This window comes from Polypterus senegalus, unplaced genomic scaffold (assembly GCF_016835505.1).
Source record: "Polypterus senegalus isolate Bchr_013 unplaced genomic scaffold, ASM1683550v1 scaffold_5811, whole genome shotgun sequence".
Taxonomy (NCBI): Eukaryota; Metazoa; Chordata; class Cladistia; order Polypteriformes; family Polypteridae; genus Polypterus; species Polypterus senegalus.
The window spans coordinates 17501-39715 of record NW_024381650.1 but is presented as its reverse complement, the minus strand read 5'-3'; the positions used below and the strand labels follow the sequence as shown (position 1 = coordinate 39715).

Below are 22215 nucleotides of genomic sequence, written 5' to 3'. Positions count from 1 at the left end.
CCTTTTCCCCCCCTAAACCATGTCCCCCATCCCTTTATGACTGAGCTCTGATATATCGTTTCAAATTGCCTTAAAAGGAGGCCAGCGCTGCCATCCTGCCTTCGGGCAGTCAGTCACTTCGCTCGAGACATCAGCTGGGCTGCTCCACCATCCCCTTGGCCAGCCGGTAGCTCAGTCTCTGTGGCGCAATCGGTTAGCGCGTTCGGCTGTTAACCGAAAGGTTGGTGGTTCGAGCCCACCCAGGGACGCGCGAGGTGCATTTTGACAAAATCCCAAGCCAGCAAAGGGCGCCCAGGTTAAGGGTTGCAAAGAAACAGCCCTCCAGCGAAGACACGATCGACGGCGGCGCTCTTAAGCACCGAGCTTTCTGCCTCGTCAGCTGCCGATGTGAAGTGCACCTCACTCGGCCCGTTTAAAAGCCAAAGGTCGGCGTGGCCAATAGGTCAGGGCTCGGGCTTTGCTCCACGTTCTCGAGGGTGTTTTTTTTTTGCAGGGGCTGGGATAAGAAAGGACGGCTGAGCGCTGCAGGGAGTCAGGGGCTGGGACTATGACCTCGACGTGATTTGAACACGCAGCCTTCTGATCTGGAGTCAGACGCGCTACCGTTGCGCCACGAGGTCGACCGCCGGATGCGAGCCTAAGATTGCCACGGAAGAGGGCTGTGCTGCCTTCTCTGTGTGAGACGAGAAGCTAAACGGGTGGTCAGGTGCAAAAGACCAGCCTCCCCGTCGGGGAATCGAACCCCGGTCTCCCGCGTGACAGGCGGGGATACTCACCACTATACTAACGAGGAGCAGATGAGCTAGGAGGCCTATCAACGTCCAGACGTGAGAAAAGTGAAGCATCGCCTTTTCCCTTCATTGCGGCGCTTGTTTTATTTCTCTTTTCAAGTTTATCCATGTCTATTTTCATTATTTTGAATAGTACCAGTAGTAGTGGGAGTAGTATTGACAGTTGCATTATTAGTATTAGCGATTGGATTTTATATTTTTCGAGGAGCTCAACGGGCGGTCAGGGTGCAAAAGACCGACCTTCCGTCGGGGAATCGAACCCGGCACAGATGAATTAGGAGCGTCTATCAGCGTCCAGACGTGACAAAAAGTGCAGCATCGCCTTTTCCTTCATTAGCAGCGTTGCTTTACTTTATTTTCTTTGACCAGTTTATTCAGTTCTATTTAATTTTCTGTATTTATTATTTTAATTATTAGGTAGTAGTGGGAGTAGTATTGACAGTTGTATTATTAGTAATGGCGATTGCATTTTATTTTATTTTTTTCAACTTCTTTTACTGGACTACTTGCACACTTGGCCAAATGTTTGAACCTAACCTTGGCTGAACGCTGACATTGATCTGGCCCTGGTGGACGACTTCACTTTTCTCCCGGCCCTGGAGTCAAGACCAGTTAGGGCTGCTGGCGCTCTCTCGGCCGCTGCCCTCCTCTGGTGCTCTTGCCTGCCTAACATGCAGAGCGGTCCGCAGTGCCGGAGCTCGGCACAGGACGCCAGTACGAACCGGTCACTCGCTTCGCCATAAACCATGTCCGTGCCATCCTTCCTTTATGACTGAGCTCTGATATATCGTTTCAAATTGCCTTAAAGGAGGCTAGCGCTGCCATCCTGCCTTCGGCAGTCAGTCACTTGCCGAGACATCAGCTGGGCTTGCTCCACCATCCCTTGGCCAGCCGGTAGCTCGAAGTCTCTGTGGCGCAATCGGTTAGCGCTGCGCTGTTAACCGAAAGGTTGGTGGTTCGAGCCACCCAGGGACGCGGAGGTGCATTTTGACAAAATCCCAAGCCAGCAAAGGGTCCAGGTTAAGGGTTGCAAAGAACAGCCCTCCCAGCAGAGACACGATCGACGGCGGGCGCTCTTAAGCACCGAGCTTTCTGCCTCGCAGCTGCCGATGTGAAAGTGCACCTCACTCGCCCGCTTAAAAGCCAAGGTACGGCGTGGCCAATAGTCAGGCTCGGCTTTGCTCCACGTTCTCGAGGGTTTTTTTTTTGCAGGGGCTGGGATAAGAAAGGACGGCTGAGCGCTGCGGGAGTCAGGGCTGGGACTATGACCTCGACGTGATTTGAACACGCAGCCTTCTGATCTGGAGTCAGACGCTCACCGCTGCCCACGAGGTCGACGCCGGATGGAGCCTAAGATTGCCACGGAAGAGGGCTGTGCTGCCTTCTCTGTGTGAGACGAGAAGCTGGTGGTCAGGTGCAAAGACCAGCCTCCCGTCGGGAATCGAACCCCGGTCTCCCGCGTGACAGGCGGGATACTCACCACTATACTAACGAGGAGCAGATGAGCTAGGGAGCGTCTATCAACGCTCCAGACGTGAGAAAAGTGAAGCATCGCTTTTCCCTTCATTGCGGCGTTGTTTTATTTTCTTTTCAAGTTTATCCATGTCTATTTTCATTATTTTGAATAGTACCAGTAGTAGTGGGAGTAGTATTGACAGTTGCATTATTAGTATTAGCGATTGGATTTTATATTTTTCGAAAGGAGCTCAACGGGCGTCAGGTGCAAGACCGACCTTCCGTCGGGAATCGAACCCGCACAGATGAATTAGGAGCGCTCTATCAGCGCCAGACGTGACAAAAAGTGCAGCATCGCCTTTTCCCTTCATTGTGACGCGTTGCTTTACTTTATTTTCTTTGACCAGTTTATTCAGTTCTATTTAATTTTCTGTATTTATTATTTTAATTATTAGCAGTAGTAGTGGGAGTAGTATTGACAGTTGTATTATTAGTAATGGCGATTGCATTTTATTTTATTTTTTCAACTTCTTTTACTGGACTACTTACATTTGCAAATGTTTGAACCAACCTTGGCTGAGCGTTATGATCTGGCCCTGGTGGACGACTTCACTTTTCTCCCGGCCCTGGAGTCAAGACCAGTTAGGGCTGCTGGCCCTCGGCAGCTGCCTCCTCTGGTGCTCTTGCCTGCCTAACATGCAGAGCCCGTCGTCAAGTGCGGAGCTCGGCCTGGGACGCCAGTACGAACCGGTCACTCGCTTCCTGCCATAAACCATGTCGCGCCATCCTTCCTTTATGACTGAGCTCTGATATATCGTTTCAAATTGCCTTAAAAGGAGGCGCGGCCATCCTGCCCCGGCGATCAGTCACTTCGCCGAGACATCAGCTGGCTTGCTCCACCATCCCCTTGGCCAGCCGGTAGCTCGAGTCTCCCTTGGCGCATCGGTTAGTGCGTAGCTGTTAACCGAAAGGTTGTGGTTCGAGCCCACCCAGGGACGCGCGAGTGCATTTTGACAAAATCCCAAGCCAGCAAAGGGCTGCCCAGGTTAAGGTTGCAAAGAAACAGCCCTCCCAGCGAGACACGATCGAGCGGCGCTCTTGCACACCGAGCTTTCTGCCTCGGCAGCTGCCCATGTGAAAGTGCACCTCACTCGCCGTTTAAAAGCCAAAGCAGGCGTGGCCAATAGTCAGGGCTCGGGCTTTGCTCCACGTTCTCGAGGGTTTTTTGCAGGGGCTGGGATAGAAAGGACGGCTGAGCGCTCGCAGGAGTCAGGGGCTGGGACTATGACCTCGCGTGATTTGGAACGCAGCCTTCTGATCTGGAGTCAGACGCGCTACCGTTGCGCCACGAGGTCGACCGCCGGATGACCTAAGATTCGCCACGGAAGAGGGCTGTGCTGCCTCTCTGTGTGAGAGAGAAGCTAAACGGTGTCAGGTGCAAAGACCAGCCTCCCGTCGGGAATCGAACCCGGTCTCCCGCGTGACAGGCGGGATACTCACCACTATACTAACGAGGAGCAGATGAGCTAGGAGGCGTCTATCAACGTCCAGGACGTGAGAAAAGTGAAGCATCGCCTTTTCCCTTCATTGCGGCGTTGTTTTATTTTCTTTTCAAGTTTATCCATGTCTATTTTCATTATTTTGAATAGTACCAGTAGTAGTGGGAGTAGTATTGACAGTTGCATTATTAGTATTAGCGATTGGATTTTATATTTTTCGAGAGCTCAACGGGCGGTCAGGGTGCAAAGACCGACCTTCCCGTCGGGAATCAACCCGGCACAGATGAATTAGGGAGCGTCTATCAGCGTCCAGGATGACAAAAGTGCAGCATCGCCTTTTCCCTTCATTGTGACCGTTGCTTTACTTTATTTTCTTTGACCAGTTTATTCAGTTCTATTTAATTTTCTGTATTTATTATTTTAATTATTGCAGTAGTAGTGGGAGTAGTATTGACAGTTGTATTATTAGTAATGGCGATTAGCATTTTATTTTATTTTTTTCAACTTCTTTACTGGACTACTTGCACACTTGGCCAAATGTTTGAACCAACCTTGGCTGAACGCGATTACTGATCTGGCCCTGGTGGCACTTCACTTTTCTCCCGCCCTGAGTCAAGACCAGTTAGGGCTGCTGGCGCTCTCTCGGCCGCTGCCCTCTCTGGTGCTCTTGCCTGCCTAACATGCAGAGCGGTCCGTCAGGCCGGGAGCTCGGCACAGGACGCCAGTACGAACCGGTCACTCGCTTCCTGCCATAAACCATGTCCGTGCCATCCTTCCTTTATGACTGAGCTCTGATATATCGTTCAAATTGCCTTAAAGGAGGCTAGGCTGCCATCCTGCCTTCGGCAGTCCAGTCACTTCGCCGAACATCAGCTGGGCTTGCTCCACCATCCCCTTGGCCGCGGGTGGGTCTGGGCAATCGTTACCCGGTGGGTTTTGGGGGGCACCCCACCCAGGGCGCAGGTTTTTTGAAAAACCCGCCAGCAAAGGGCCCCCGGGGGGGAAAAAAACCCCCCCCAAACAGACGGGGCCCCCCCCCGGGCCCCCTGCCCCCCCCCCAGAAAAAATCCCCCCCAAAAAAACCAAAAGGGAGGGGGGGGCCTAGTCGGGCTCGGGTTTTGTCCACGCTGGGGGTTTTTTTTTTTTTTTTTTTGGGCTGGGAGGGGGGGCTGGCCTCGAGGGGTAAAACCGCACCTTTGTTTGGGACGGCCCCTTACGTTCCACGGGCCCCCGGGGGCCAAGTTCCCCGGAAGGGGTTGGGGTTTGGAGAGGCCCAAAAAAACCCCCCCCCCCCCGGGGGGCACCCCGCGGGGCGGGAAAACCCCCTGGGAAGCGGGGGTTTTTCCCAACGAGAGGGAAAAAAGGGAAAACCCCCCCTTTTGGGGGGTTTTTTTTTTGTTTTTTTCCCTTTTTTTTTTTTTTTTTAAGTTTTTTTTTTTATTATTTTAATTTTTAAAATTTTAAGGAATTTAAAGGATTCGGGGGTAATAAAAGGGCCCCCGTTGCCCCCCCCCCCCGGGGGGGAAACCCGCTTTTTAGGCCCTTCTTTCCCTTTTTTGGACTTTTCTTTATTTTTTATTTTTTTTTATTTTTTAATTTTTATTTTTTTTTTTTAATTTTTTTTAGAGTATGATGTTTTTTTTTATTTTTTAATTTTTTTTTTTTTTTTTTTTTCCAATTTTTCCCGGGGGGCCCCTGAATGTTAATTTTTGGGGGGGAAACCCCTTTCCCCCCCCCCCGGGGAAAACCATTTTTTGGGGGCCCCCGCCTGCCCCCTGTTTTTCCCCTTTGGGGGCCCCCCCGGGTTTTCCCCAACGCAAAACCCCCGGGCCCAAACCTCCCCAAACCGCCCTTTTTTGAAAAAATTGGGATTTCTTTTTGTTGGGAGGGGCCTTCCTTCCCCGGGGCCCCCTCCCCGGCAGGGGTCCCCCCGGGAAACCGGGGGGTCCCCCGGGGAAACGGGTTGGGCCCCCAAGGGGGGGGGTTTTCCCCAAGGGGCGCCCCCGGGGTTGAAAAAAAAACCCAGGGGGGAAGCAAAGTCCCCGCGGGGGGCGGGGCGGGGCCCCCCGGGGGCCCGGCGCCCCCCGGGGGGCCCCTGGCCCCGGGGGGTTTTTTTTGGGGGGCTGAGGGGGGGGGGTTTTTGGGGGGGGGGTTTTTTTTTTGCGGGGAAAAAGGGGGTCCCTTTTAAAACCCACCTTGCAATCGGGGGTTTTGCACCCCGGGGAAAGTGCCCTTTTGGGTGCCAAAAAGGGGGGGCCCCGGGGGCCCCGGGCCCGTGGGCGGGCAAAGGGCGGGGAAAACCCCTTCGGGAATGGGGGGTCCCTCACCCCAACAAGGGGGAGAGGGGGCCCCCCTTATCCCCCCCGGGGGGGTAATCCCTTTTCCCTTTTTTTTTTTTTTTTTAATTTTTCCCGTTTTTTTTTAAATTTTGAAAAAAATTTAGGGGGTTTTAATTGAATTTTTAGGGTTTTTTAACAAACCCCCGGGGGTAAGGGAAAAAAAGGTTTTGGGGGGGAACAACCCGATGAAAAAACCCACCCCTTTCCAAAAAGGCCCCCTTTTTTTAAACCTTTTTCTTTTTTTTTTTCCAGTTTATTTTTTTTTTTTTTTTTTATTATTTTAATAAGATTTTGGGGTGGATTTAAATTGTATTATTTTTTTTTAATTTTTTTATTTTTTTTTTTTTCAATTTTTTCCCCCAAAAGGGCCCCCGGGGAAAATTTTTCCCTTTCCCCCCCGGGCTTTTTTTTTTTCCCCCCCCCCGGGTCCCCCTTGGGGTTTGGGGCCCCTTTCGGCCCCCCCCCTCGGTCCGTAAAGGACGGTCCCGGCCCCGGGGGGTCGCAAACCTTAAAACCTTTTCGCTCCCATCCTTTTGGGGTTATTTCCTTGGGGGGTTTTGGTTTAAAAGGGGAAAGGGGGCCCCCCCAATCCCCCTTGGGCGTCCCTTTTTCCCCCAAAAGCGGGGTTCCCCCCTTTTTCCCCAGCTCCCTTCCAATTTGGAAAACCCCCGAACCGAAAGGGGGGTTCCCCCCCGGGGAGGCCCCCAGGTTGTTTTGAAAGGAAAAGGGCCCCCAGGGGGGGTGAAAGCGCCCCCCGCCCCAACTCCCGCCTTTCCCCCAAATTTCCCCCCCCGCTTTAAAGGGCCCCCCCGGGTTTAAAGGCTGGGCTTAAAGTTGGGTTTTTTTTTTGGGGGGGTTTTTTTTTTTTTTGGGGGGGGGCCCCCGGGAGCGGGGGGAGCACATTGGACCCGGGGGGAAAACCGCAGCCCATCGGAGCGAGCCCCGGGGCCACGGGAAACCCCGGTGGGGCCTGTTGAGGGAAGGGTGGCGGGCCCCCCGGTGGGGAACCAAACGGGGGCCCTAAAGAACCCCCCCCGGGCGGGGAACCCCAACCCCCGCGGGGGGGACCCCCTATCAACGGGACGGAGAGGGCTACCCCCCAAAAAAAAAGGAAGGTTTCCCCTTTTGGGGTTTTTTTTTTTTTTTTCTTTTTTTTTAAAAATTGAGTAATAAGGGGGATATTGATTGGGGGAATTTTATTTTTTCGAGGGTTAATTTCAGGGCCCCCCCCGGGGAAAAACCCGGCTTGGGTTGGGAACCCCCGGGACGGGAAAAAAGGCGACCCCTTTTTTTTAAAGAGGTTTTCTTTTTTTCGGACCGTTTATTCATTCTTTTAATTTTCTTTTTTTTTTTAAATTATTAAAAAGGGGGGGTAGTAAAAAAATTTGAATGTTTGTTTTTATTTTTTTTTTTAAACCCTTTTTACTGGACTACTTGACACTTGGCCAAATGTTTGAACCCAATTTGCGGGGGCCCGGGGCCCCCTTTTTTTCCCCCGCCCTGGTCAAGCAGTTAGTTGCTGGCCCCGGGCCCTCCCTTTTCTGTTTTTCCTCCCCAAAGCAAGGCCGCCAGGGGGGGACGGACGCCCAAAAAACCGGCCCCCTCCAAAAAAAATGCCAACCCCCCCCTTTTTCGGGGGAAAAAACCCCAAAATTGTTGGGGGCTGCGCCATCCTGTTTTCCACCCCCACCCAGAAGGGGGGTTTTTAACCCCCTTGGGGCCCCGGGCCCCCGGGGTGGGTTCCTCCCCCGGGCCCCCGGGGGTTTTCGAAAACCGGAGGGGCCCCAAAGGGGAAAAAGAAAACAGAAAGCCCCGGGCGCTTCAGCCCCCTGGGGGGAAATCCCCCACTCCTTTTGGGGCCCCGGGGGAAAAAGGGGGGTTTTAAAAAAACCCCGGGGGGTTTTTTGGGGTTGGGGGGGTTTTTTTTTTTTTGGGGGGGGGAAAAAAAGGGGTGACCCCCGGGATCGGGGCGGGACTTGACCTGGGGTTTTTAAACCCACCCTTGTTTGGTCGGGGTTCCCGGGGGGGGCCCGGGGGCCTAAATTGAGGGAAGGGGGCTGGGCCCCCGTAAAAAAAAAAGGGGGGCGGTAAAAACCGCTCCCGTGGGGGAACGCCCCCCCTGAAGGGGGGTAACCCCCTTATAAAGGCGAGAGAAAGGCCCCCCCCCAAAAATGGCCCCTTTTTTTTTTTTTTTTTTCTTTTCAAGTTTTCCATTTATTTTTTATTTTGGGAAAGAAAGTAATGGGGTGTATTTTGTTTTAGTTTAGCATTGTTTTATATTTTCAACCGGGCGGTCAGGAAAAAAACCCCCCCGGGGAACCCCCGAAAAAAAGGGGGCCTTCCCCCCGGGAAAAAAAGCGCATCCCCTTTTCCCCCAAAGACGGTTTTTTTTTTTTTTTGACCAGTTTATTCAGTTCTATTTAATTTTCTGTTTTTAAATTTTTTAATTATTAAAAAGGGGAGTGGGTTTAATTTTTTTGTTTGCTTTTATTTTTTTTTTTTTCTTTTACGGACACTTGCACACTTGGCCAAATTTTAACCCCAAACCCTTGGTAACGCGATTCTTTTTTCCCCGGTGGACGACTTATTTTTCCCCCTAGTAAAACCCTCTCTGGTCTGGCTCCCCCTTTGGGGCCCCGCCTCAAGGGGAGCGGCCCAGGAGCTGCCCCCCCCCAAAAAAGCCAAAATTTTCCCCTTTTAACTATTTTTCCCTTCCCAAAAGGGCCCCTGCCTTCGCTTGTTTCGCGGTTGGGGGGGGTTTCCCCCACCCTTTTCCCCCGGGGTCCCCCCCCGGGGCCCTTGTGTTTGGGTTTAACAAATTGGGGCCCCCCCCGGGCCCCCGGGGGGGTTTTTTTTGAAAAATCCCCGCCAAAAGGGCCGCCCCAGGTTGGCGGGTTGCAAAGAAACAGCCCCAGCTGCACGGACACGGCGGCGCCTTAAGCACCGAAGCTTCTGGGCCTCGGGCCAGCTGCCGCATAGAAAGTGCACCACTCGCCCGCTTAAAAGCCAAAGGCACGGCGCGGGCTACAATAGTCAGGGCTCGGGCTTTGCTCCACGCTCGGTGGGTTTTTTTTTTTTTGCAGGGGCTGGGATAAGAAAGGACGGCTGAGCGCTTCGCAGGAGTCAGGGGCTGGGACTATGACCTTGACGTGATTTGAACACGCAGCCTTCTGATCTGGAGTCAGACGCGCTACCGCTGTGCACCACGAGGTCGACCGCTGATGCAGCCTAAGATTAAGCACAAGAGGGCTATTGTGCTGCCTTCTGTGTGAGACGAAGCTTTCAAACGGGCGTCAGGTGCAAAGAACAGCCTCCCGCCGGGAATCGAACCCCGTCTCCCGGACAGGCGGGATACCTTCCACCACTATAACGCTAACGAGGAGCAGATGTCGAGCGCCTATCAACGCCCAGACGTGAGTAAGTGAAGCATCGCTTCTTTCCTTCATTGGCGGGCGCTGTTTTATTTTCTTTTTCAAGTTTATCCGTTCATTTTCATTATTTTGAATAGTACCAGTAGTAGTGGTAGTATTGGACACTTGCATTATTAGTAATAGCGACAATTTTATATTTTCGAGGAGCTCAACGGGCGGTCAGGTGCAAAAGAACGACCTTCCGTCGGGGAATCGTAAACCCGGCACAGATGAATTAGGGAACTTAATACGCCCCAGACGCGGACAAAAGCACGCTTTTCCTCATTGAAATGCCGCTGTTTTACTTCTATTTCTGACCAGTTTATTCAGTTCTATTTAATTTTCTGTATTTATTATTTTAATTATTAGCATAGTAGTGGGAGTAGTATTGACAGTTGTATTATTAGTAATGTATGCATTGCATTTTTATTTATTTTTTTCAACTTCTTTTACTGACTACTTTGCACAATTTGGCCAAATGTTTGAACCCAACCTTGGCTGAATGCCATTACCATCCTGGCCCTGGTGGATCTACTTCACTTTTCCCCGCCCTGGAGTCAAGCATTCAGTTAGGCTGCTGGCGCCGCCGCGTTCTCCTCTGGTGCTCTTGCCTGCCTAACATGCAGAGCGGTCCGGCTAAGTGCCGGAGCTCGCACAGGACGCCTAGTACGTAACCGGGTCACTCGGCTCTGCCATAAACCATGTCCGTGCCCATCCTTCCTTTATGACTGAGCTCTGATATACTGTTTCAAATTGCCTTGTATGAGGCTAGCGCTGCTATCCTGCTCGGCAGTCAGTCACTACCGAGACATCAGCTGGGCTTGTTCCACCATCCCCCTTTGGCCAGCCGGTAGCTCGAGTCTCTGTGGCGCAATCGTTAGCGCTGCTCGGGTTGTTAACCAGCGGTTGGTGGTTCGAGCCCACCCAGGGACGCTACAGGTGTATTTTGGATTAAAATCCCAAGCGCAAGTGCTGGGCTGCCTGTGGTTAAGGTTTGCAAAGAAACAGCCTCCCAGCTAAGACACGTATCGACGGCGGCGCCGGCACCGAGTTTTGGCTCGCCAGCGCCGGCGTAGTGCACCCCACTCGCCCATTTAAAGCTAAAGGCAATGGGCGTGGCTGGCTAGTCAGGCTCAAATTTCTGCCCACGCTCTCAGGGTTTTTTTTTTTTGCAGGGGCTGGATAAGAAAAGGCACGCTGGAGCGCCAAGTGAGTCAGGGCTGGGACTATGACCTCGACGTGCACTTGAAACCACGTGCAGCCTTCTGATCTGGAGTCAGACGCGCTTACCGCGGCGCTCACGAGGTCGACCGCCGGATGCAGCCTAAGATTGCCACCAGCAGGGTTGTGCTGCCTTCTGTGTGAGACGAGAAGCTAAACGGGTGGTCGCGGGTGCAAAGACCAGCCTCTCGGCCGGGAATTCCTGAATCCGTCTCCCGCGATGCGGGGATACTCACCACTATACTAACGAGGGTGCTATTGTTGTGGTTTCTATCAACGCCTGTGACGGAGAAAGTGAAGCACGCTTTTCTCCTTCGCTGCGGCGCTGCTGTTTTTATTTTCTTTTCAAGTTTATCCATGTCTATTTTCATTATTTTACAAAACAGTAGTAGTGGGAGTAGTATTGACAGTTGCATTATTAGTATTTATTGATTTATATTTTTCGAGTTCAACGGGCGGTCAGGGTGCAAAAGAATCCACCTTCCCTTGCCGGGGAATCGAACCCGCACAGATGAATTAGGGAGCGTCTATCACAAATTAGATCGCACAAAAAGTGCAGCACGCTTTTCCCTTTTCATTAGACGTTGTTTTACTTTATTTTCTTTGGACCAGTTTATTCAGTTCTATTTTAATTTTCTGTATTTATTATTTTAATTATTAGCAGTAGTAGTGGGAGTAGGCTGAGCTAGTTGTATATTAGTAATGGCGTATTGTATTTTATTGTTTTTTTCAAACTTTACTGGACTACTTGCACACTTGGCCAAATGTTTGAACTCAACCTTGGCTGAACGCTGCATTACTGATCTGGGCCCTGCGGATTCACTTCACTTTTCTCCCCGGCCCTGAGTCAAGACCAGTTAGGCTGCTGGCGCCTTCGCCGCTGCCCTCCTCTGGTGTTTTGCCTGCCACCGAATTTGTAGAGCGGTCCGCCAAGTGCCGCCGGAGCTCGGCACAGGACGCCCAGTACGAACCGTCACCTTCGCTTTCCTGCCATAAACCATGTCCGCGCTATCCTTCCTTTATGACTGAGCTCTGATATATCGCTTCAAATTGCCTTAAAGAGGCCAGCTGCCATCCCTGGCAGTCAGTCACTTCGCCGATACATCAGCTGGGCTTGCTCCAATTCATCCTCACAGCTGGTAGCTTGAGTCTTGTAAAGTAATCGGTTAGCTGTTTGGTTGTTAATCAAAGGTTGGTGGTTCGAGCCCACCCAGGGACGCTGCTGAGGTGTATTTTTGATTAAAATCCTAAGCCAGCAAAGGGCTGCCCAGGTTAAGGGTTGTAAAAGAAACAGCCCTCCCAGCTGTAAGACATCGATCGACGGGCGGCGCTCTTTAAGTACCAGCTTTCTGCCTCGCCAGCTGCCGATGAAAGTGCACCCCACCGCCCATTTAAAAGCTGCCAAAGGTACGGCGTAATAATAGTCGTAGTCAGCCGTCGCCGCTCGAGGGAAGGATGGAAGTGACGGCTGGAGCGCTGCTGTCGGGGCTGGGACGAGACTCTACGTATCGCACGCAGCCGATCTGGAGTCAGACGCTACGCATCAAGGCGCCACGCAGGTCGGCCGGATGCGAAATTTGCGATTGCTTACCGAAGAGGGTTGTGCTGCCTTCTCTGTGTAGACGAAGTTAAACGTGGGTGGCTGGCAAAAGTGACCAGCTCCCCCGGCTGGGGAATCGAACCCCTGCCCCTGGATAGGCGGGATACTCACCACTATACTAACGAGGAGCAGATGAGTTTAGGAGCTGTGCTTCATCAACGCCCAGACGCAGGGAAAAGGAAGCACGCCTTTTCCTCTCATTGCTGTTTTATTTTTTCAAGCCGGACCATGGTTCCATTTTCATTATTTTAATAGTAATGGGAGTAGTATTGCATGCAGCTGCAGGCCATAGTACAGTTACTGGATTTTATATTTTTCGCGAGGAGTTCGTCGCGGGCGCCGCGCAAAGAAACGACCTTTCCGCCGGGGAACCCGCATGAATTAGAGCTATCAGCGCCCGTAGATACAAAAAGTGCAGCACGCTTCTTCTTCATTGTGACGCGTTGCTTTACTTTATTTTGACCAGCTATCTAGTTCTATTTAATTTTCTGTATTGCTATTTTAATTATGGTAGTATAGTATTACAGTTGTATTATTAGTAATGTATATCGGCCTTTGATTATTTTTTTCAACTTCTTTTACTGGACTACTGCACACTTCACAAATGTTTGAACCCAAACCAGGCTGAACGCTGACACTGATCTGGGTCTCAGTGGACGACTTTCACTTTCTCCCGCCCTGAGTCAAGACCAGCGAGGCTGCTTACGCCTCCCGCCGCCCTCCCTCCTGGGCTCTCGCCTACCTAACATAGAGCGTACGTCAAGTGCCGGTTTCAAAGCACAGGACGTTTCAGTACGAACCGGTCACTCGCTTCCCGCCATAAACCATGTCCGTGCTTATCCTTCCTTTACATGACTGAGCTTCCTGATATATCGTTTCAAATTGCCTTAAAAGGAGGCTAGCGCCAAGTATCCGGCCTTCGCAGTCAGTCACTTCGCCGATAGCATCATTAGCCTTGTTCTACCATCCCCTGGGCCAAATGTAAAGCAGTCTCATAACGTTAGCGTGTTCGGCCGTTAATCCTCAAAGGTTGGGTACCCGGGAGCCTGCCCAGGGACGCGCCAGTGTATTTTTGACAAAATCCTGCCAGCAAAGGGAAGTCGCCCAGGCTGGAAGGCTGCCGCGCGAAACAGCCCTCCCAGCGGCGACATCTATCGACGGCGGGCGCCGGCTAATCAGCTTGCCGCCAGCTGCCGTATATGTGAGTGCACCTCTACCGCCACGTTTCAAAAGGTACGGTGGCCAATAGTCAGGGCTCGCTCGGCTCCAGCCGCCCCTGAGGGTGGGCTGATAAGAAAGCACGTCACGGAGCGCAGGAGTCAGGGCTGGACGCGACCTGACGTGATTGGCAACACGCAGCTCTGATCTGGTCGATCGCGTACCGTTGCACTTACTGAGGGTCGACGCCGGATGCGAGCCTAAGACGCCGCCTGGAAGAGGCCGCCGCCTTCTGCGGAGACGAGAGCTGTAAGTGGTCAGCGACCAGCCTCCGCCGGGAACCGTCTCCTGCGTGACAGTGATACTCTACCACTATGTATATCAACAGGAGCAGATGAGCTTAGATGCCATCAACGTCCGACGAGAAAGTGCGCAGCATCGCTTCTTTCCTTCATTGCGTTGTTTTATTTTTTTTCGCTTTATCCTATGTTTGCCATATTTTAACAGCCAGTAGTGGCATTGACAGTTGTGGCTTGGTTAGTACAGCTGTATTGGATTTTATATTTTTTCGAGGTGAGCTCAACGGGCGCAGTCAGGTGCAAAAGACCGACCCTTCCTGTCGGTAAATTGAACCCGTACAGATGAATTTTAGTGGAGCTGCCTATCAGCGCCCAGGACGGACAAAAGCAAGTACCTTTTCCTTCTAGCTTGCACGCGTTGCTTACTTGGCTTTTGACCAGTTTATTCAGTTCTTCATTTAATTTTCTGTATTTATTGTTTGAATTATTAGCAGTAGTGGGAAGTAGTATTGGATAGTTGTATTATTAGTAAATGTTATTGTATTTATTTATTTTTTTTTTCGTCTCTTTACTGGACTACTTTCTGCACAATGGCCAAACAAGCTTGAACCCAACCTGGCGAACGCGACATAGCCATCCAGCCTCCTGGTGGACGACTTCACTTTTCTCCTCGCCCTGGAGTCAAGACCAGTTAGGGCTGCTCGCCTCTCGTCAGCCGTCTCCTCTGGTGCCTTGCCTGCCTAATATGTGTAGAGCAACCGGCGTCGAGCTCAAAGGTGATTTGTGCAATGAACCGGGTCACTTGCCTCAAGCGGCTAAACCACGTCCGTGCTTATCCTTCCTATGACTGAGCCTTATTATATCGCTTCAAATTGCCTGCAAGGAGGCCAGCGCCAAGCATCCTGCCTCGGCAGCTTCAGTCACTTCGCCGAGACATCAGCCATTTTGCTCCACCATCCCTCGGCCAGCTGGAACAGCCCTGTGGCGCACCCAGCATGCTCGCCGTTAACCGAAGGTTGGTGGTTCGAGCCCACCCAGGACGCGCAGGTGCATTTTGACAAACCGCCAGCAAAGGCCGCCCAGGTTAAGGGGTTGCAGTGTCGCGCCCTCCCAGCTGTAGTGACATCGATCGACGGCGCCTAAGCACCTGGAAGCTTTTCGCGCTTGCCAGCGCCGATGAAAGTGCACTTACTCGGCCCGTTTAAAAGCTGTGCTGCACGGCGTGGCCAGCTAGTCAGCTTCCGGGCTTGCCCACGCCTCGAGGGTTTTGCACATAAGAAAGGACGGCTGAGCGCTATGGGGAGTCAGGGCTGGGACTATGACCCCGACGTGATTTGGAACACTCAGCCTCTGATCTGAGTCAGACGCGCTGTGGCACGCTATGCCTAATGCAGGCTCTTAACGCCTGACGCTGTTTCCAAGATTGCCGTTTTGAAGAGGGCTGTGCCGCCACCGTGTGAGATGAGAAGCTAAACGGGTGGTCTGCGCAAGACCAGCCTCCCTGGCCGTAGTCTCAACCCCGCGGATAGCGGGATAATTTCACCAATGTCAACGAGATGCATGAGCTTAGGGAGCCGCCTATCAACGCCCATGCCACTTTTCCTCATGTGTTTGTTTTATTTTTCTTTTTCAGTTTATCCATGTCTATTTTCATTATTTTAAGAAAACACACAGTGTAGTAGTGGGAGTAGTGTCACGCTGTATTATTAGTACAGCCATTGATTTTATATTTTCGAGGAAATAACCGGGCTGGCCAGTAAAAGAAATTTTATATCTTCCTGTCGGGGAAATTAAACCACAGGAATTTAGGGAGCCTATCAAATGTCCAATGCACGTGCACGGCTTTTCCTCTGTATTAGGACTGTTTTACTTCTTATTTTCGACTAGTTTATTCAGTTCTACGGTAATTTTCATGTGTTTATTTATTTTTAATTATTAGTGTTAGTAGTGTGGTTAGTATTATTAGTAATGTATCAGAATTTTATTTATTATTTTTTCTGAACTTTTACTTTTGGACTACTTTGCACACTTCAGCCAAACTGTTTTGAAACCCAACCTTGGCTGAACGCTGACATTGACTGGCTCCCAGTGGATCTACTTCTACCTTTCTCCCCCGCCCTGAGTCAAGACCAGTTAGGCTATGGGCGCCTCTCGCCGCTGCTCCTCCTCTGGTGCTCTGCCTGCTTCAATATGTGAGCTGTCCGGCTGGCGCTGAAAGCCAGCACAGGATCAGCAACAACCGTCACTCGCTTCCCGCTATAAACTATGTCCGTAAGCCATCCTTCCTTTATGACTGAGCTCTGATATATCGTTTCAAATTGCCTTAAAGGAGGCGCGCCCATCCTGCTTCGGCAGTCAGTCACTTCGGCCGAGACATCAGCTGGGCTTGCTCCACCATCCCCTTGGCCAGCCGGTAGCTCGAGTCTCTGTGGCGCAATCGGTTAGCGCTCGGCTGTTAACCGAAAGGTTGTGGTTCGAGCCCACCAGGGACGCCGCGAGGTGCATTTTGACAAAATCCCAAGCCAGCAAAGGCAGCCCAGGTTAAGGGTTGCAAAGAAACAGCCCTCCCAGCACGACGATCGACGGCGGCGCTTCAAGCACCGAGCTTTCTGCCTCAGTAGCGCCGATGTGAAAGTGCACCTCACTCGGCCCGCTTAAAAGCAAGGCGTGGCAATATAGTCAGGGCGGCTTTGCTCACGTTCTCGAGGGTTTTTTTTTTTTTTTCAGGGGCTGGGATAGAAAGGACGGCTGAGCGCTGCGTGGAAGTCAGGGGCTGGACTATGACCTCGACGGATTTGAACACCCAGCCTTCTGATCTGGAGTCAGACGCGCACCGCGCCACGAGGTCGACGCCGGATGGGAGCCTAAGATTGCCACGGAAGAGGGCTGTGCTGCCTTCTCTGTGTGAGACGAGAAGCTAAACGGGTGGTCAGGTGCAAAAGACCAGCCTCCCCGTCGGGGAATCGAACCCCGGTCTCCCGCGTGACAGGCGGGATACCACCACTATACTAACGAGGAGCAGATGAGCTAGGAGCGTCTATCAACGCCAGACGTGAAAGTGAAGCACGCCTTCGATCAGGGCGGCTCATTCCTCACGTGTTCCGGCCTATTCTTTGGGTTGGCCTGTTACAGCTACGGTGGAGTAGATGACAGCTATCAGATAGCCTGTTCTCGTGAACGAGGTAGCTCAACGGTGTCAGGTGCAAAAGACAGCCTTCACTCAGCTAGGGGGAATCACCCTACGGAGTGATTAGGCTTTCAACTTCAGCTATCAAAAGTGAGCATAGCCTTTTCCTTCATTAGGGTGTTTTACTTTTATTTCAGTTTATCAGTTCTATTTAATTTTCTGATAATTTAAAGAGTAGTGGATCGTACGCAGTGATTAGTGAGCTTTATCATGCATATATATAATTTTACTGCACTCTTGCACGACTTGGCCACGTTGAACCTTTGCGTCGCTCATTTAGATTCCCTGTAATTAATTAGTTATCAGTGGCTTTGACAAATTAGCTGTAGCGCTTCTTAGCTTTTCCTCTTTCTGTCTTCACCCCAATATTCAAACTGTCACATTCAGTCTGGCCTGTGCTCGGCTTCAGTTTTGACGGCCGATAACCCGGGGACTCGCTTCCTATGACTCCCCTTGCCTGCCGAACATCGCCTGTCAAGTCCGACGGATAGACTGCATAGACGGCACTGCTTGGGCCTAAACTTCATCCTGCCTCGGCCTGAGTCATGGCTCTACATCGCGGGCTGCCCACCATCCGCCTTGCCAGCCAGTAGCTAAACATCGCTGGCGCATGCTTGCGCCCTTAACCCGGTACGTTCTGCCAATTATCGGTACTTCTTTACGAGGTGATTTTGCAAACCCAAGCAGCGAAGGTGCTTCAATCTAAGAAGGCGCAGGTTAAGCGACGCACTCCGCAGCGCCATCTTAAGCCGGGCTTCACCGTCGCATACGGCCGTGAAAGGATCTGAGTTAACCACGTACTGGCCATATTCCACAAGGTAAGGTTTTGCAGGTAGAGGACGCTAGCGCTTTGGTCCAGTTCTCGGGGCTTCTTTTTGAGGCGGCTGGTAGAAGACCGCTATTGCGCGGGGTGAGGGCTGGAATGACCTACGTGATTTCACGAGGCCTGTGTCGGGGTCCGGTACCGGCGCCAGGTGCGCCACGAGGGAGCCAAGATTCCCGGAAGAGGGCTGACGCCTCTCTTGTGAGCGGTAGCTACCCTGTCAGGGCAATGACCAGCCCGTCGGGGAATCAACCCGGTCCGTGGAAGGGAGATACTTCCCCCATTACTAACGTGAAATGAGCTTGAGGCCATAAATCGTATTTGGAAAGTGAAGCATCGCCTTTTCCTATTGCGGGTTTTCATTTTCTTTCAAGTTTATCCATGTCTATTTTCATTATTTTGAAAGCCAGTAAGGTGGAAGAGTTGACAGTTGATATTAGTATGCATTGGATTTTATATTTTGGAGCGCTCTACGGCGGTCAGGTGCAAAAGACCGACCTTCCCGTCGGGGAACGAACCGGCTAGATGAATTTGGAGCGTTTATCCGTTCTAGATGTGCAAATGAAAATCTTTTTCTTATTGCAGGCAGCTGTTTTATTTTTTTGACAGTTATTCAGTTCTTTTAATTTTTTACTTGATACTTTAATTTCATAGTAGGAGCTTTGAAGTGATTATTAGTATGGCATTGGAGTTTTTTTTCACTGCTTACGACCATTGGCACATCTGGCCAAGTTGAACCAACCTTGGTGCGGATTCATCATGGCCGGTGGACGACTTCATCTCCACGGCCCTGAGTCAAGACCAGTAGGCTGCTGCGCTCCTTCGGCTGCCTCCTCTGGTGCCTTGCCTGCCTAAATGCAGAGGTTCCGTCAATGCCGAGCGGAGCGGCGCCCAGTACCTCCCCGCGCTCTGCCATAAACCGGTCGTGCCATCCTTCCTATGCTGAGCCTGATATCGTTTCAAATTGCCTAAAGAGGCCAGCTGCCATCCTGCCTTCGGAGCAGTCACTTGCTCGAGACATCAGCTGGGCTTGCTCCACCATCCCTTGGCCACGTACCGAGTCTCTGGCGCAATCGGTTAGGCGTTCGGCTGTTAACCTGAAAGGTTGATGGTTCGAGCCCCTGGCCCGAGTTTTTGACAAAATCCCAAGCCAGCAAAGGCTTGCCCAGGTTAAGCAAAGAACAGCCCCCAGCAAGACACGATCGAGGCGGCTCTAGTTCCGGCTTTCTCCTGTCAGCTGCCATGAGTGCACCTCAGCCCGTTTAAGCCAGGAGCAGTGGCAGGTCAGAGCTCGGCTTTGCTCCACGTTCTGCAGGTTTTTTGCCGGGCTGGCAGAGCGACGCTGAGCCGGGAGTCAGGGCTGACTACACCTTGACTGATTGAACGAGCCTTCTGATCTGGGTCAGGCCGCTACCGTTGCGCCACGAGGTCGACCCCGGATGGAGCCTAAGATTGCCACGGAAGGGGGGTTGCTGCCTTCTTGTGGACGAGAAGCTAAGGGTGCGTCAGGTCAAAGACCAGCCTCCGCGGGAATCGAACCTGCTCCCTGACGGGCGGGTACTTCCCTTACAACGAGAGCGATGAGCTAGGAGCGTCTATCAACGTCCAGACGTGAGAAAGTAAGCATGCCTTTTCCTCATTGCGGCCGTTGTTTTATTTTCTTTTCAGGTTTACCTGTCTATTCATATTCTGATTACCAGTAGTAGGGGGAGAAATTGACAGTGAATTAGTATTGCGATCGATTATATTTCAGAGCCAACGGGCGGTCGCCAAATTGACCGCCTTCCTAGGTCGACCGCACAGTGAATTGTCTATTCAGCGTCAGACTGAAAAGTGCAGCATCGCCTTTTCCTTCATTGTGACGCGTTGCTTATACTATTTTCTTTGACCAGTTTATTCAGTTCTATTTAATTTTCTGGTATTTATTATTTAAATTTAAAAGTAGTGAGTAGTTTTGAGTTATTATTGTAATGGCGATTGCATTTTATTTATTTTTCCTTTTACTGACCATTGCACACTTGGCTCCAAATGTTTGACCCTACCTTGGCTGAACGCGATTACGATCTGGCCTGTGGACGACTTCATCTGTCTCCCGGCCCTGGAGTCAAGACCAGTTAGTGCTGGCGTTTCCTGGCTGCTGCCATCCTCTGGTGCCTCTTCCTGCTAACATGCAGAGCGGTCCGTAAGTGCGAGTTCGACAGGACGCCAGTACGATTCACTGCTTCCGCATAACCCATGTCCGTGCCACCTTCCTTGACGGGCTCTGATATATCGTCAAATGCCTTAAGGGCCAGCGCTGATCCTGCCTTCGGATAGTCACTTGCCAGGTATCGCTGGTTCGCCCACCCCAGGCCAGGGTGCTGGACCGGCGAAAACGAGCCCGGGTTAGGCTGTTAACGCTGGGCAAGCCACCCAGGGCGGCAGGTGCATTTGACAAAATCCCAAGCCAGCAAGGAGGCTGCCAGGTTAAGGGTCATAACAGCCCTCCAGCGAAGACACGATCGACGGCGCCAGCTATAGGCCGAGCTTTCTCCCGTCAGCTGCCGATGGGTTGCGCCCGGGCCCGTTTAAAAGCGAGGTAGGTCGGCTAAAGGGTCAGGAGCCTCGGGCTTTGCCCACGTTCTCGAGGTTTTTTATTTTTGCAGGGGCTGGAAGCGCAGGCTTGAGCCTGTGAGGAAGACGGGGCGGGCTGCCTCAGGTTAAAAGGGAGCCTACTGGCGGAGCGTCGCAGGGCCGAGAGGCCCCGGCTGAAGGGGGTGACTCCCCCCGGGAGGGGAAGGGGGGCGCAAACGCCGTGGAAAAGGAACCCTTTCCCTTATTCCTAGGGGTTTATTTCTTTAGTGCATCTATTTCAGGATTTAAAATCCGTGTGGGGAGCGGTTTCATTCTTTTAATTTTTTATTTTTGAGGGGGGAAACGTTCAGGTAAAGACCGAGTGGGGTTTTCCCCAATGAAGGGGGCGTTTCAAACCCCAGCGTCCGGATAAGCCGCAACATTTTTGGGTTTGGGTTTTTACTTTTTTTTCTTTACCAGTTTTTCAGCTTTTTTTTTTTTTTTTAATTTCTTATAATGATATTTTTAATTTTAAGGGTGAAAGTAAATTTTTTATTTTTTCAATTTTTTTTTATTTTTTTACCTTTTTAAATTTGGCAATTTGGGTAACAATTTGAGGCCGGGGGGATTTTTTTCCCCCTTGGCCGGAGTTGGGGTTGGCTCTCCCGGCCCCTCCCTCTGGTGCCTTGCCTGCCTAACCAGCCGGTCCGTAAAGGGCCCGGAGCCGGGCCTGGGGCCATAAACCGCCCGCTTCCGCCATAAACCATTGGGTCCTTCCTTCCTTTGCCTCGGGTTCCTTATCTCTTAATTGAAAGGGCCCAAATGCCTCCACCGCCGGGACTCACCTTTCTCCCCATCAGGGGGGCCCGCTCACCTCCCTTGCACCCGGGTCGAGTCCTTGGGGCCCATTTTTACCGCTTTTTAACCAAAAGGTTTGTACCCCCGGGGCCAAAGGTGCGAAATTCCAACCAGAAAGGGCTGCCCGGTTAAGGGGGCAGCCCCCCAGCGGACGCAGGCCCTGCAATTTCCCCGGCCCCCAAAGGCCCGGGACCTTCAGGGGGGTTTTCCAAAGCCAGGTGAATTCCTTGGGGGGAAAAAGGCCCCTGGGGCAGGGGGGGGAAAGGGGGGTTTTGGGGCGAACCGGCACAGATGAATTAGGAGCGCCTTCGCGTCCATGGCGGTGAAAATTAGCATTCTTTTCTTATTTGCGTCTACTTTATTTTCTTTGACCAGTTTATTCAGTTCTATTTAATTTTCTGTATTTATTATTTTAATTTTAGCGAGTAGTGGGATAGATTCGTGTATCTAGTAATGGCGATGTTTGTTTTATTTTTTTCAACTTCTAATGCACTGCCACCTTATTGAATTAGCTTGTCAACTCTTGGTTTTCTTGACCAGTTTGATTCGGCTATTGTTCTTACTTATTTTCTCCCGCCCTGGAGTAGACCAGTTAGGTTGATTGCGTCTGCGGTGCCTTTCCTTTGTTTTTTGCAACTCTTACTGGCTACTTGACACGTCCAAAGTGGACCACTGGCGAGCCGCGATACTGATCTGGCACTGGGCTCTCCAAAACCTTGTCCGCGATCCTCCTTTAGACCATTAGGGCTCTGATCTCTCGTTTCAATTGCCTTGGTGCTTGCCTGCCTCTGCACGTCCGCAGCAGCCTTCGCCGGACATCAGCTGGGCTTGCTCACCACCTTCCGCCATAAACCATGCCGGGCCAGCCTCTTGATGCGATCGATTACGTTTCATTGCTTAACGAGGCAGGTGTTCGACCCCTGGGGCAGTCAGTCATTCCTGAGAAATCCTGGCCAGCAGCTGCCCATGTCAAGGGTGCAAACAGCTCCTGGCCAACGAAGGCGTGGCTGTTACCGAGTTTG

General features: G+C 51.7%; 4 non-coding genes across 4 annotated transcripts; 1 reads left to right on the top strand and 3 right to left on the bottom strand.

Annotated features, from left to right (window-relative positions):
- The first annotated feature begins 174 nt into the window (after window positions 1–174).
- On the top strand, window positions 175–248 carry trnan-guu. Its single transcript has one exon. It is a non-coding gene; the product is annotated as a tRNA-Asn (tRNA).
- Window positions 249–548: 300 nt separating this feature from the next.
- trnaw-cca lies at window positions 549–620 on the bottom strand. The gene has a single exon. It is a non-coding gene; the product is annotated as a tRNA-Trp (tRNA).
- Window positions 621–721: 101 nt separating this feature from the next.
- trnad-guc lies at window positions 722–793 on the bottom strand. The gene has a single exon. It is a non-coding gene; the product is annotated as a tRNA-Asp (tRNA).
- An 8430-nt stretch (window positions 794–9223) lies between these two features.
- Window positions 9224–9297, bottom strand: trnaw-cca. The gene has a single exon. It is a non-coding gene; the product is annotated as a tRNA-Trp (tRNA).
- Window positions 9298–22215: the final 12918 nt, after the last annotated feature.